This window comes from Pelophylax lessonae (assembly GCF_965119305.1).
Source record: "Pelophylax lessonae genome assembly, chromosome: 3".
In the NCBI taxonomy this organism is placed as follows: Eukaryota; Metazoa; Chordata; class Amphibia; order Anura; family Ranidae; genus Pelophylax; species Pelophylax lessonae.
This window is the reverse complement of record NC_138770.1, coordinates 182,689,510-182,706,625: the sequence shown is the minus strand read 5'-3', so window position 1 is coordinate 182,706,625 and position 17,116 is coordinate 182,689,510.

The following is a 17,116-nucleotide window of genomic DNA, read 5'->3' as shown; positions in this document are numbered from 1 at the left end:
CGTAAAAAGGTTTGAATTGCACATATCACTTATATCAGAGAGTTTGCAGTGACTTTAGCATTTGACTTAAGTCTCTGCATTATTATTCTGATGGGAGTTTTTCACCATGGAGTTCCTTGCCTTCCTGGTGAGATATAGCTATCTTGGAGTTTTCTTTACTGTGTGCCAAGTCCAATTTATTGAGCGCAAATCCAGAGGTGGTGATTGATGGAGATCATATATATAGAAACTGTTGTTGATTCTCACAGGAGCAAAATATTAAATCTTTAAGGAACTGTAGTTAGCACAGTAGACTGTACTACTGCTCATCACATGGCTTATTTTAAACTATCACAGTGGGGTTTATTTGCTAAAGGAGTGGAGCATGTCCACTTTGCAAAGTGAAATTTCCCTGTAGCTTTATAAAGGTAGAAAAAAAATATCAGCTTACAAAAAATACTCAATCATCAAGCAAGGAAAATTAAAAACAGCAATTTGCTTGCCCGCGACTGGAAGGTGGAAGTCAGCAGAGGTTCATCTCATTCACAAAACCAAGGATCAGAAACTCCCAACACCCATGCCACTGGGAGTGCCAGGTGCCTCTTCTTCTGGAACACAATGTGCTCCCTTCCCTGTATTGGAATCAACAGCTGTCTGCAGTACAACGCCAAGCCCTGGAGATGAAACTATCAGCTTCTGGACTTTAAATCCTTCTACAGAAGATCACTCCATAGGAGCACGCTGTTAAAGTGGCTGTAAAACCTCTCATGTACTCAGTAAAGTGACAAGCCTCAGGTGATACACAGAGATGAAACAAATCCTCCTGCATAAGTTATACCTGTTTATCTGCAGCTCTTTCTTATCTACACCTGTTTAAAGTGTTGAATTTTAACGCTTGTCTTAAGTGGGGTACACACTATAAGAAAATCGGGGGAACAATTGTCTGATTTTCCTCTCTGTTTCACAGCAAATTGGAACCGATGAAGGAGAATTCTTAAAAAAATTTGTATGAAAATCCTCTTACGACAAAAGCTTTTTTTGTTGTTTATTGTTCTGACCATATGCAGTCTTTCTTGTACAAACATTGTACACATTAAATGAAAATCATTCATTTTTTCCAGTACGAGAAAAATTTTGGAATTTGTCCCTTCGAGAATTAGGGGAATGGAGGGCATTGGCTATGAGGAAAGACTACAAGCACTGAATTTATTCTCTCTGGAGAAGAGACGCTTAAGGGGGGATAGGATATCAATGTACAAATACTGTACTGGCGACCCTAGCATAAGGAACAAACTTTTTAGAGAAAGGGAATACAATAAGACACGTGGCCACTCACTAAAACTAGAGGAAAAACGGTTTAACCTTAAAATACGTAAGGGGTTCTTCACTGTCAGAGCAGTAAGGATGTGGAAGTCGCTTCCACAAGCAGTCATATCAGTAGAGAGCATCGATAGTTTCAAAAAACTATTAGATGGGCACCTTAAAGACCACAACATACAGGGGTATACAATGTACGGTTAACAGCAAACACACACACACACATCATAGGTTGAACTGGATGGACTGATGTCTTTTTTCAACCTCACAAACAATATAACTATGTAACTATAAGAATTTTCGTTTGAAAATTCTAAATCGTCTGTAGAAAGTTCTGTACACACTATACGAAAATCGTACGAAAATTCTTTGGACGAAAATGTTCGCCCAATTTTCTTATAGTGTGTACGAGCCTTTAGAGTTCAGAAAAAGGGGTGGAGAGCTGAAATTTTACTCTGCAGAGCTCAGTGAGGAGAGCTCAGAGAGCTGATTGGAGGGAAGGGACACACCCCCCTTCACACAGCACACAGGAACAGAGCTGAGGCTGTCAATCTGCTGGAGATCCCTCCCCTGTTATCATTTTTCCTTTGGTGTCAGGAAAACTTGTCAGAAGGGATTCATGCTGATAGCATGGGAACAAAGCAGCTGACAAAAGTGACACTTAGTGCTCTTAATTGAGACAAGTCCACACTATAGAGGGATATGCTTTGTTCATATTTTATTTCTGAGGTTTACAACCACAAAGCTAATGTAAATAGAATGCCTCCATATTCTGTTTACATCGGTACTGTAGTGATGTCACAGCACTTCCTGTCAGTATGGAACCTCAGGCAGAGCTTTTGCTGTTCTGTCCTGCCTCTCCCTACAGTAGTAGATCACTACTATAGCTTTTGCTGGCAAATTCAGGTAGTTCTTACAACTGCCACTATGACAGCAACAGTTTCCTAAAGAATTACCGCCAGTTCTTAGATTAGGAAAGTGTTTACAGTGGGAAATATCTGTGCTGGAAAGCTGTCATGTATGCAACAAATTCCTGCACAGTACTGTATCCCTGGGAGCTGGGGATAGTACCGGTAATGGCAATATTTGGAAATGGACTTGTCACTAAGTAGGTGGAGCCTGAGGGGTAACTGAAGGGACTAGGCCTGCTTTGCTTTTGATGGACAGCGGAAGCAGCGGGCAGATTTGAAAGTTCCACTGGACTCAATAGCAGCTGTGGAGCCACCCACTGCCATGCACTGTCAATCAAATATAAAACAGACCTGACGATGGAAAACTAGTATTTCAATTTCCCATCATTCTCCGCTCATCCCTAGTACAAATCCCCTCAGCCAGATGCCTGTCAGTGTGTTGGGCGCAGCAGCCGGAAATGGGGGGGGGGGGGGGGGTGCTATGTACACTTTGATCTCAGTGCAGGCCCTGACAGGTTCATGTACTTGTCTCAGTGCTTTGACCTGACAGAATTCTAAAGGGTGTCATGAATTTCCCAGTAATTCTTTTATGAAATCTGTAATATACTGCTTTTGTTATATTGAAAAACAAGTATAAAGGAAATGTAGTAGAAACCTAAAGCTCTTGCATATAATACATCTTCATGGTATAATCAGGGCCGGGACAAGGGAAGGGCACAAGTGGTGGCTGCCCTGAGCACAGTGTGTATTGCAGGGATGGGGGAGCTGCAAGCTCCTTCTACTATAAGGCTGACAGGAATAATGACAGCGACATCACTGCTCCTGGAGAGAGCCAGGAGGAGGTGCAGGCTGTGCTCTCTCTCGCCCTCCTCCTCAAAAGCTTGCACATAATGAAAAGGGGGGGATGTGATTTAGCATCTTTGCCCTGGACACTGGATGATCTTGCCCGGCTGTGGTATATTATATCTTCATGGACTTTTTCCTACAAATTTTGTTCTACAAGGTATACCTCTTTCTTTTTTCAGAAAGTTAGGTGGTATGAGATAGTAACTTTACATATGTATTATATCTGTTTTTCTGTATAGAAATCATGTTTACATGAATATTTAAATTAGTTTTAGTACTAGTCAACTTTATTAATAACTTCAGTAGTCTGTTACTTGTAGAAGACACCACCACCACATCAAGTACAGCACCTGCCATGTATTGTATATTTTAAAAGCACAACACAGCTGTTCTGAAAAGGCCATTTAGTTTTAAGACACTGTTATATTGAAATGTACGTTTGTAGCCTTTCCTAACATTTTATACACAGTGACATCTGTATCCCCAGGTGGTGGAGATAGACCTTTCTTCTTTTTCAGTATGAGGTCACTGACATCCTTCCTTGTAAATGGCAGCTTTTTCTGTGAGTTGCCTCAGGTCTCCCAGGGACAAGAGCAGCCTGTACAACTTTCTACTGGGAATTTATTGAAGAAAACTGAACCTTATAGGACTCTACCATTGAAAAAAAAAAAACAAGATTTATTTTAGATTCCTTTACACCAACAGAGTTACCCTCACTCACGATTCTCAATGTGTGCAAGTGAAAGTAAATTTATTTTAAAGTCAAATCGAACACTGATTGTTGGCAGAAAACCAGACTGAACCTCCATATACAAGGATATGTATGACTGACTATACATAAACTTTAAATGCCTGCCTGCACAGAACAGAGCTTGTTCCTTGATGATATATGTGTCATCTATCCAGATAATTTGAAGCCAATACATAATATATGTCTATTTCTGTATACTATAACTGGAGACTGTTTATGTAACGTCTGCATTCTTTGCCATTAACTTGATCACTATCACATTTTTAAAATAAAGAATGTTAGAATGTGCAGAGGTAAAAGAGGGTTATATAAGAAAATGTGGATTTATATTTTTATGTAAAGAAGAATGCCTGATAGCTTAACCTTCATGGATTGCATAAAGGAAGCACTATAAACAATTCCTGCATTTAGCCCTGCTTACCAAGAAATTACAAACCATCACTGAAGCCTTATGCCCTGTCCAAACATCTTGGGCAGGAAGGATTGCACACACTAAATTGTTTCTCCTCCCTTATATCCTCTACCTCTTCAGGACCCTCCCTGTTCCGATCCTCCCCCCCTGCTTAGCTAAAATTCAACGCATCTCCAATTCCTTCATCTGGGACTGCACGAAACCACGTTTAAACAAAATCTCCTCTACCTCCCGACTTCCCATTCCAGGATGGGCGCACCTGTTATAAAATCCTACTACAGAGCTATTTTTCTGGATCAAACCAAAGCATGGTGGAACACCACCTGAACTCCACTCTGGAAACAGACTGGATGGACTTGTGTTTTTTTTTTTTAATCAACTTTATCAACTATGTACTATATAATTATAAATCTGATCAGTTGTTAGAGCAAACCATCCAGATTTTACAAGCTCTTATCAATCCATACCACCTATTAGCAGTAAATCAGATCTGTAAAACAGCAGGACGAAGACTTCCAGGGTTTCTATGCAAAACACTAAGGAATTTCTATAGATCTCCTCAAGCCGTTTTGTTTTGAGCCCTGAAAACCTGTCTACTAGGCACTAAAGTGAGTAGAATTGTTTATTTCCCATGTACAGCATGATGGACTTCAATCAACATTGCATTAATCAATTCCTAGAAGGTGTAGGAAATATTTAATTTTGATTTTGAATTATGGAAAAAAAATTGAGATCTGTTTGAACAATAATCAGTTGTGGGAACAATTTCCCCACAAGTGTAATTGGAAGAGTACAGCAGGGAAATCAGAGTGTACACATAAATTATCACATTGCAAAAAGGAGAAAACAACTAATAAAATGCCTATGACACCTGTGCATGCTGGTAAAATTTAAATCATGCACAAATTATTATATTTGTAACCATTAGAAAGCAAAAGTGATCTGGATCTAAAAAAATGGTTTCAGCTTGGCAAAATAAAGTGAAGCCTAACAATTTTAATAACTGCTGCCATTGTAAAACTACCTTCGTTTTACCATAAAACTTCTGAAAAAGTGGAAATGAACCAAGCACACAGCATTTTACCCACTGCTCGATCAGTTTCAATCACCGCAAAAGCAATATGCTCACCAGTCCAGACCAAACTTTGGACCCAACTCCTCCCTCAATACACAAAAGGCAAATATTCAGGATTCTCTCAACGGAAGTTCTCTTTTTATTCAGCTTTAATTTAGCAGTAGCATGGCTTACAAAGCACAATCTGCCCCCCCACACACAAACTCAATGTGGTCATTACTCCTTCCCCAACACATTTAACCCTTCTAGGGCCTAAATGAATCACGGAATGTCATCTCTATACCTAAACCCTGAACAAGGGTGAAACATGACAGTTGAGGTGTTATATCTGGTAAAAGAGACTGCATTATGTGCCATGCAACTGCTACTTTAAAGCTGATTGATTGAAAAAGAACTTCAGCTCAGTGCGACCTGGATCTGATGTCTCTACTTCCCTTCCCCTTTTTTTTTTAAGAATCCAATGGATACCTGGTTTACTTTCTGGGTTTGAAGCTAATGGAACTGCTCCTGCAGGTACTCTCTGCAATATGGTATCACAACTAGATTATTTCTCATGCAGTATACTTACATTTATTGTTATATGAACCTTGTTCCAGTTTTATCGGCTCTACTTTACACCCAAAAGCATATCTCTAACATATAAATGACTGTTTGCTGTTGGAGTCTTGCAAGACTTTAATTTCATTATATATCTTTTTGTTTATTTTCTTTTTTCTACTCTCTTTATGTTTTTGTATGATTTCATATAAAACTTTAAAAAATTGTCAAATATAAAAAAAAAAGATATACACTGATCAGCCATATCTTTATGACCACTAAGAGGTTAATTGAATAACATTGAATAAGGGGATACTAGGCAGCAAGTAAACTTGTTGTCCCTAAAGTTGCTGTGTTGAAAGTAGAAAACATGGGCATTCACAGTTTGTTGTATATAGGGCTGCGTAAAGCCTACAATGGATACGCAAGATTCAGAACTGGACCGCAGGGTAATGGAAGAAAGTGGCCTGGTCTGATTAATCACGATTTATTTTACTGTGGATGGCCAGGTTTGTGTGCATTGCTTACCTGGGGAAGAAATGGCACCAGGATGCAAAATGGGCAGAAGGCAAGTGTGATGCTTTGAGCAATGTCCTACTGGGAAACCTTGGGTCTAGCCATTCCTGTGGATGTTATTTTGACACATACCATCTAAACATTGTTGCTGGCAAAGTACACCTCTTCATGCAAATGGTATTCTTTGATGGCAGTGGCCTCTTTCAGCAGGATTATGTGCCCTGCCACACTGCAACAAGGGTTCAAGAATAATTTGAGGAAAACAACGAGTTCAAGGTGTTGACATGGCCTCCAAATTCTCAATCCATCAAGCATCTGTGGAATGTGCTGGAAAAACAAGCCTGATCTATGGAGGCCCCACTTTGCAACTTAAAGGACTTAAAGAACCTGCTACTGGCTGCTTGGTGCCAGATACCACTGCATACTCTCAGAGGTTTAGTGTTGTCCATACCTCAATGGGTCAGGGCTGTTTTGAAAAACACAGACCGACTCAATGTCAGGTGCGTGGTCCTTAAGCTATTCCTGATCTGTGTATATAAATCTGTTGCAACTCTGACAGACTGACCTGTACCAAACATCTCTCCTGCAATGTGGTGGAGTTTTACTGGCAAAGAAGCTATTTGGAGAAGTTCGAAGAGTAGTGGAAACATATCATATATCAGTTCCAGTGAAATTTGAAGACAAATTTTGTAACAGAATTGTCTGAAAGATGCAACAGGTGTGACATGATCAACAATTTACTTCTACAAGGAAAAGGACTCTGTTACCTCCACTTTCTTTATAACCGATTTGGTAGTATTTCTTTATGAATTTGTTGCAACAATGGTGCCATACAGTAAAAGTGTTGCAAATAAGAACTACAGGAATGTGTTGCACTTACTAATAATGAATATATTGCATACATTTGGTGTAAGGCTTTTGACTACAAAGCTATGTTGTAAATATCTTACTGAATACCCACTGTGTCCCTGAAATTAAAAATGACAGGGTAGTAGATCTTTAACAATACACTTGCACTGCTATTTTTCCACATGGGTTTTCCACTGGCCTGGTATCTAAAGTTTTTATTGCTTCACTCAAACAAAATTTGGATCCAAAGGAGTCACGAAACACAAAGGGAGAAATGTTTCTGGGAATGAGAGCCCCAGCTCCTATGAAAATAAAAGGTACCGTACGAGTGATATCACTGTTAGTCCCCGTGTCACTTCTGATGTGTTTGAATGGACCACCAATCTTTCTCAAGGAAAGCTGTTGGAACGGTTTTTAAATTTTACTCTCTTCCTTCCAGGACTGGTTTTTGTTCTGCCTCCAGCAGGATAATAATTACAGAGTATAAGCCGCCTTTTTCAGCATGTTTTTTTATGCTGAAAAAGCCCCCCTCGGCTTATACTCAAGTCATGGTCTCACTTACCTTTTAAAAATGGCGCCGCCCGGTGCCAACACGCCACCGCGCGGGAATAGCCGAACGTGTACGGGCTTTCCCGAGCATCGGCAGCGCATGCGCGGTGACGTGTTGGCGCCGGACGGCGCCATTTTTAAATGTAAGGTGCCTCACCGACAGGTAAGTGAGACTCCTCCGCCGCTCCTGCAGTTCCTCATGCAGTGCTGTGGGCATGGTACAGGACATTCTCCTGTACCATGCCCACAGCACTGCATCTCCTGTACCATGCCTGTACCATCACCTGTGCCATGCCTGTACCATCTCCTGTGCAATGCCTGTACAATCTCCTGTACCATCACCTGTACCATGCCTGTATCATCTCTTGTGCCATGCCTGTACCATCACCTGTGCCATGCCTGTACCATCACCTGTGCCATGCCCGTACCATCTCCTGAACCATACCTGAACTATCTCCTGTACCATGCCTGTACCATCTCCTGTACCATGCCCACAGCCCCTGTTTTGTGTCTTGTGGTGGTCCAGTTGGGTCCAGTGGCTGCTGCATTTCCCACCCTAGGCTTATACTAGAGTCAATAGGTTTTCACACTTTTTTGTGGTAAAATTAGGTGCCTCGGCTTACATTCGGGTCAGCTTATACTGAAGTATATACGGTAAGTTGTTTTGCCTGCAGTAGCAGATTTGACCACAAAACATTGCCAGTGGTAAATTTAGTGTATTTGCAGAAAATAGAAACTGTGCACCTTTAACAAAAGTTCCCATCATTCTTTAGTCTGAGGAAGAGAAACAGGTGCATCCTGGGAACTCAGACTTCTTCTTAGAGAGAGAAAGAAGGAACCAGCTATCAGAGCCAGACATGGACTAAAAATTGCATCTGCTTGCATCCCCTAAATGTAGCATCACTGGTGAGAATTACTGAATGCCATCTACAGCTTAGCTTATTCATTGTATTTTCTGTATATTTTATATGCTGATTATATGCATCTTTATTTGTTAATCATTTAAGGACCAGAAGGTTTTACCCCCTTAATGACCAGGCCATTTTTTGCGATTTGGCACTGTGTTAATTTACCTGACAATTGCGCGGTCGTGCGACGCTGTATCTAAATTAAATTGATGGCCTTTTTTCCCCCCACAGATAGAGCTTTCTTTTGGTGGTATATGATCACCTCTGCGATTTTTGCTTTTAACGCTATAAATAAAAAAAGAGCAACAATTTTGAAAAAAAAAAAAATATATATATTTTTTTACTTTCTGCTATATAACATTCCCCATAAAAAATAAAATAAATATATTTTTTCATCATTTTCGGCCAATTTGTATTCTGCTACAAATTTTTGGTAAAAAAATCCCAATAAGTGTATATTGTTTGGTTTGCGCAAAAGTTATCACATCTACAAACTAGTGGAAAGTTTTTGTCACTTTTTATTACATTTTTTTTACTAGTAATGGCGGCGATCAGCAATTTTTAGCATGACTGCGACATTGCGACGGACAGATCAGACACCTAACTGACACTTTTGGGGGGACCAGTGACATTACTACAGTAATCAGTGCTAAAAATATGCACTGTTACTGTACTAATGATACTGGCAGGGAAGGGGTTAACACTAGGGGTGATCAAAGGGTCAAATGTGTGCCTAGGGGGTGTTTTCTAACTGTGAGGGGGGTGGGCTTATGGAATCAACACAGAGACCTGTGATCCTAAATAGGAGGAACACAGGAGTCCTGTGTTGATTGCTGACAGAACAACGGTCTGCTGCGTTTATAATGGCACACTGCCGTTGTGTCTCCCCAGGGAGTGATCGTGGGTGCCGGGCGGCAATCACTGTCGCCGGCCCCGCAGATCAGCTTCCCCTCTTGTGAATCACCGCGCACGCCCCCATGATTGCTTCTGAGGAGCGACTTATGGGTACGGCGATTCGCGCAGCCGAGCCACCTTGCCTCAATAAATCTGCGGTGGTTGGTTGGCAAGAGGTTAATAGTTTCACCTACCCTGTGTTGTTAATGAAGCTTCAAATTGACTCTCAGTTAGCCTTATAGCAGAATAGGAGGGTTTAGCTGCATTTGAGCTACACACAGAGAAACCTGTAGCAGGGACAGAACAATTGTTCTTCATTTGCTGTGCACAATTAACCACTTGCCTACCAGCCACAGTATCGGCTCTATTGTGTGAAACAACCTACCTCTACGTCATTTCGTGGAATAGCTAGCGGGGTCGCGCCCCCACAGGGGGAGCCAATCAGCGGGTCCAGCGGACAAGATGTCCACTGGCCACCCGTGATCGCTCCCCAGAGAGGTAGTTAACAAGGCAGACCCCCATTCTGTCAGGGATGAAAGTAGGGATCTTGAGTTCCTGCTAAGCAGGAACTGGGATCTCTATGTTCATCCAGAAAGTCCATTCCCCGCACAGTTAGAGAGCACCCCCTAGGGACACACTTAACCCTTTGATCGCCCCTGGTGTTAACCCCTTCCCTGCCAGTGTCATTAGTACAGTAACAGTGCATATTTTTAGCGCTGATTACTGTAATAATGTCACTGGTTCTCAAAAAAAGTGTCAGTTAGGTGTTCGCCGCAATGTCACAGTCCCACTAAAAATCGCTGGTTGCTGCCATTACTACTAAATATAAATAAATAAATAAAAATGGCATCAATATATCTCCAAGTTTGTAGACACGATAACTTTAAAGCAAACCAATCAATATACGCTTATTGGGATTTTTTTTTACCAAAAATATATAGCAGAATACAAATTGGCCCAAACTGATGAGGAAATTAGATTTTTTATATTTTTTCATTGGATATGTTTTATAGCAGAAAGTAAAAAATATTGTTTTGTTTTTTTTTGTTTTTTTTTTAAATTGTAGCTCTTTCTTTGTTTCTAGTGCAAAAAATAAAAACTGCAAAGGTGATCAAATACCACCAAAAGAAAGCTCTATTTGTGGGAAAAAGGACATCAATTTTATTTTTATTATTAAAATTGTCAGTTAAAGTAACGCAGTGCTGTATTGCAAAAAATGGCCTGGTCTGTAAGGGGGTAAAACCTTCCGGTCCAGAGGTGGTTAAAGTACCCAACTCTATAGCATACTGTATATTCTCCCAAATTCTTCTTTTTATCAAAACTCATTTTGCAATAGAAAAGGCCACATCAACCCTACGTTTACTGAAATCAGTTAAAAAAAAAAAAAAAAATGGAAAAAGAAAAAATGTAATTAGTTTAAAGCTGGAAAGTGTAATGTGCATAAAAATATTCATGTTTTAAAATTGACTATTTGAGAAATGCCAATTATTCTAAGTCACAAGTCCAGCGGGGCAATGGTGTCAAGGTTCAAAAAATAATTCTGATTCACTTGACATCTTCCAGATAAAATAAAACCCCACCGAATCTCATTTTACACTTTCTTTTTCCCAAAAGAGAGTACTTTCAGGCTTATTATGGAATTCTTTATAGTGTTTAGGTAGTGGGTGATAATCACTCCCTTTTAGGATTTTGAAAAATGTTCCCTAATGCGAGTTTTTAATTCTACGTTAGTTCTTCCTACATAAAACTTCTTGCAGAGACACAGAATCACATTAATAACTCCTCTGGTGCTGCATATAGTAAACTCATTATTCATGTATTTGTGTTGTTTCAGGGGGAATAAATGCCTTTTTTTTACGTACACTATATTACCAAAAGTATTGGGACGTCTGCCTTTACACACACATGAACTTTAATGGCATCCCAATCTTAGTTCACAGGGTTCAATATTCAGTTGGCCCACCCTTTGCAGTTATACAGCTTCAACTCTTCTGGGAAGGCTGTCCACAAGGTTTAGGAGTGTGTCTATGGGAATGTTTGACCATTCTTCCAGAAGCGCATTTGTGAGGTCAGGCACTGATGTTGGACGAGAAAGCCTGGCTCACAGCTCACCTGTACTGCAGCTGCAGGCATCAACCGTTTTTTAGAGCTAGTGGTCAAGTTTCTGATGATAACAACTGATTGGGGGTCAGCAGCTGCTTAGCCATTAACCCAGCAAGTGGGAACCCTCCTCCCGCCGCCCTCCACTGCTCTGACCAGGTGTACTGTCCCCCTTGGAGACGCGAGCAACCAACTGGTTAGAGTCCAGGTTTTGGCTTTGATCAGGTCTCTGATCAAGTAACCCGGAAGCGACGTCACAACGTCACTTCTGGTTTACTTGGCTGCTAACACGCCGATTTAAAATAACTGACAGCGTTTTGAATACTTTGAAGTGCATTAGAGGGGGTTTGGGGTCTTTTAGACCCCAGATCCCTCCATAAAGAGTACATGTCACTGCCTATCACTGTCACAAGAGATTTTTACAAAATAAAATATATAAAGGGAAAAAAAAATTATTTTTAAAGCACCCCCCGTCCCTGTGAGCTTGTGCACCAAAGAAAACACATACGTAAGTCACGCCCACAAATGTAAACGGTGTTCAAATCACATATGTGAGGTATCGCCGCAATCTTCAGAGCAAGAGCAATGATTCTAGCAAAAGACATCCTCTGTAACTCTAAACTGGTAACTGTTAAAACAGTTTAAAGCGTCGCCTATGGAGATTTTTAAGTACCAAAGTTTGTCACTATTCCACAACTGTGCACAATTTTAAACCATAACATGTTACATCTCTTTTTATTTGGCATGACATCATTTACAATATACAAAAAAATTGGATTTTGGAAAAAAAAAAAAAAAATTGGGCTAACTTTACTGTTTAGTTTTTTTTTTATTCAGTAAAGTGTATTTTTCCCATAAAAAATGCGTTTGAAAAACCGCTGCGCAAATACTGCATAACAAAAAATGTTTCAATGACCGCCATTTTATTCTCCAGAGTCTTTGCTAAACAAAAAAAAAAAATATATATATATATATATATATATATATATATATATATATACATATACTATTAATAATTACATTTTTGTTTGCTTTGTTCATTAATATTTGTATACCTTTCACATATATTTACATCTTTCACAGTATAAAAAAGCACAAAATGAAAACAATGATTTATTTAATTTGTAAATACAGTAAACCCCCCTCCATTGCGGGGGTTACGTTCCGGACCCAGCCGCGAAAAGTGAAAATCCGCGAAATAGAAAAACCCTATTAAAATGCATTGTAGGCATGTTTTTTTTACTGTCACTGTACGTGTAGAAGCATTTTAAGGTCTTTAAACACACTTTTAAAACAATAGAAACTCATTTAAACACATAAAAGATACTTAGAGACAGAGCAAGAGCTATGGAAAACACAAAAATATTTCATTTTTAATGATTTATATAGTTAAATAACATTACAAAAAAAACCGCGAATTACCGGGACCGCAAAAACTGAACCGCGATGTAGCGGGGGATTACTGTATTTTTTTCAATGCTTTATACCATTGCTGACAGCTGAAGTGTAAACAAAACAGTTGTGGTAATTGATATCAGCGAGCACTAAAAAAAAAGTATCAGTACTCGTACTCACTGTAAAAAAATGGCATTGGTGCATCCTACTACAAACTATGGGAAAAAGAAAGTTGATGCAAAGCCTCCATCAGGTTTCTTAAATATATTGCAGAAGAACACATTTGAAAGAAGTTCACTTATAAACACTAAATCAAAGGCAGAGCTGCAGTGTTTTTGTTTTTGTTGCTTTCTAATTTTACCAAAAAAAAAAAAATCACAATTGAAATAAAATTGTGTGCTTTAAACTTTACTGTTATTCTTTATTCCGCAAAACACCAGAGAGAAAAAACAGTGGAAGTAAAGGCTAAAATTTGAAAACGAGAAGGTAATACAGCACGTAAAAAGGTATACTAGCTATTGAAAGCAGACCTGCCACCTTTTTTACTTTTAGGTATAAAAAATTTGATGCATATAAAATTTGGCAAGGGCATCTTCAGACTGCCCCAATGCTTCTGTGGGGTCCTGGGATTTTGGTGTGGTTTAGGAAAGGCCACCAAAGATGCAGCATGCAGGAGTTTTGGTGCACTTTCTGAAACTGCACCAAAAGAGCAGGGCGCCATAGAAGTCTATGGGAAAGCTCAGCTAACCCGCACAAAAAATGCAGGTTAGCTGCATAGTTACATAGTTACATAGTAGGTGAGGTTGAATAAAGACAATAGTCCATCCAGTTCAACCTGTGTAGGTGTGTGTGGCTGTAATCATCGCACATACCCCTGAATGTTCTGATCCTTGAGATGTAAGTCTAAGAGTCTTTTGAAAGCCACCATACTTCCCGCAGAAATCACCTCTTGTGGTAGAGAATTCCACAATCTTGTAGCCCTAACAGTAAAGAACCCCCCACGTTGCCTGAGGTTAAAACGCTTCTCCTCTAATCGCATTGTATGCCCTCGAGTCCTCATGCAATCCCTTCGAATGAACAGCTTTTTTTCTAAGCTGGGATCCCCATTAAGATATTTATAAATTGCTATCATGTCCCCCCTCAGACGTCTCTTCTCCAGGGAGAATAAATCGAGCGATTGTAGACGCTCTTCATAGTCAAGGTCCTCCAATCCCCTAATTAGTTTAGTTGCCCTTCTCTGGACTCTCTCCAGCTAGCTGCGATTTAGCATAAGTGCAGCAGGGCAGTGTGAAGCTGCCCTAAAGCTCCAGGCAAACAACTAAATATGGCAGCAGTTTAACCTGCCCAATAGGATTTGTATTTTGGCCCATCTAGTCCTGAGATTTACACAGCCAATTGGATGACCCTTCTTGCAAATAAAGCATTTCTAAAGCCAAAACTATTTTTAGGTTTTGGTTAGAGTAGGAAATAGATAAAACACCCGTCAACGGTTCTTTAACCAATGGCAAAGATTTATGGAACACTCTTTTTCAAACTCCAAAATATCCTAACTGATAACACCATTTCTTTATACTGAATGGTACATTAAAGTAAATATGAACAATTCTCTAGGCAGACTAAGATTTCTACCAAGTGATTCCTAGTATCAAAATTTTTTCTCCACCAATGCAGAAATTATAAGAATCTTTAACATGGTGAACCACAATACTGTCGATGAACAACTGTTACTATTACTTTATATTATTACTAATATAAAGGATTTTTCTTTATGCTATTTTATTTTATTTCTATTTTCATTCTTTGTTCTTTTTTTTTTGTTCTATATTTCATTGAAGATCTTCTATACAGATTATTTGATTATATTAACAGTTAAATCCACATTTCTCATACAGTACATGCTTCCATTATAAATGAAAATTTTGGTAACAGTTACCTTTTTACATATATGTTAATGTGATTAAGGGCCCTTTCACACGGCCGCTCCGTATGTCCGCAAATCATCCTATTTTTTTGCGGATGATTTACGGACATAATGTAAGTCAATGGCATTGTGGATGTCAGCGGAATACCATCCGCTGACATCCGATTTTCTTCCTTTCAGTTCTGTTCCGTTTTTACGAATGGAACAGAACCCTATTTTTCCTCCGTTCAAAAAACGTAAAGGAAGGAAAATCGGATGTCAGCGGTGTCATCCGCTGACATCCGCAATGCCCATAGACTTACATTATGTCCGTATATCATCCGCAAACGGATGGGATGATATGCGGACATACGGAGCGGATGACACAAATGTCATCCGCTCCGTGATAAAGAAAAAAAAAGTCCTGCAGCGGAGCGGCCGTGTGAAAGAAGCCTAAAACTGCATGATATCAATGCAGCAAAACATTGGTAGTGGGCTAGATACAAGCATAGGCGTGCGCACAGGGTGTGCCGGGTGTGCCTGGGCACACCCTAATCACCTAGGGCACATTAGCATTATCGCTCTGTTTGCCAGTGAGGAGATGGGAAAGATCTCCCTCGGACCTGCTCTGCCATAAGAGAAGTGCCACACACTTCTATTTCACTTTGCCAGCAGGGAGAGTAATGTACCGGGGGCCATATACACGTAGGCAAACACATGCATGTGTATTTAAACTTTGGGGTGCACACCCTAATGCAATAGGCTGCGCACACCTATAGATACAAGCTATGTAAATCTACACCTTTCTGTTTCTGTTCGAGGCTTGTAAATTGCAAATTTTCAATAAAAATATTTGAGAAAAAAAAAAAAACACCCGTCAAGTTTTTTTTTTTTGCTATGCCCCTTTAGGGAACTGTTTCTTCATTTCATGTATTAAAAGGCAGCAGGAAGTATAAACAAATCTCTCCACAATGACAAATCAATAGGTTAGATCCCCCCCAATTTCAGTACCAGTGATAATAATCACTAGACCAAATCACTTGGCCACAAAGACAGCAAAAAAATAAACTGACATTGGTTCTAACTACTCTATTCAAAACAAACAAACAAAAAATTGGCTTTAGATAAACCCAATGGGATGCAGTGTTATCCTAACCCCCTTTGACTGGACAGTGAGAGAGCAGCAGCACCCAGATGATGTCATCCCTCTGTTCTCTCCTCCTAACAGCATGTCCTTTGTTTATATATTTACAAGCAACATGCCTGATTTCTAGCATACCTCATTCCCTGGCTCCCAGTTGTACCCCTCTCTATCCCAACCTGAGTGCTACTCTCTCTATGAGGAAAATTCAGAAACCTATTATACCTGCAATAAAGAAATATATGTGATTACGGTATATTATGTTGTAAAATATAACTGAAGGAAAACAAACTTTTTTTTTTAAAGTAGAAAGGGATCACAGCACCTGTCAGGATTTATTTTTATCTCCATAACATTTATTTACTTAAAAAAAAATAGAACCTTTTTCCTTCATTTCTACTTTATTGAACAGAGAGCTGCATTCAATTTTTTTTTTTTTTTTTTTTTTACATCTGCAAAAAGTTAATCACTAAGACTTCTGCAGCAGTGTGCTTGAAAGGAGCAAATCTCACTGATACCAGTCTTTGAGGTAATGCTTGGCTGTTGAAGGTCAGTGATCCTGAAAATTTAATGAATCAAGTACATAAGGGGGTTATCTATGGTCAAAATGTAAAATCATACATTCATTTTCAGACTGTATTGCATTGGTTTGAAAGGTTTTTACCCCCTTCATTTATGCAACACTGCACTACTTTAACCGCTGAAGGACCAGGCCTATTTCTGACACTTGTTGCTTACAAGTTAAAATCAGTGTTTTTTGCTAGAAAATGACTTAGGACCCTCAAACATTTATATATATATATATATAGATATATATATATATATCTATATATATATATATATATATATATATATATATATTTTAGCAAAGACTCTGGAGAATAAAATGGCGGTCGTTGCAATATTTTATGTCACATGGTATTTGCGCAGCAGTCTTTCTGAAATAAAAAAAAAAAAAAATACAATTCCCTGAATTTAAAAAAAAAAAAAAACAGTAAACTTAGTCCTAGGACTTTATTTATTTATTTATTTATAT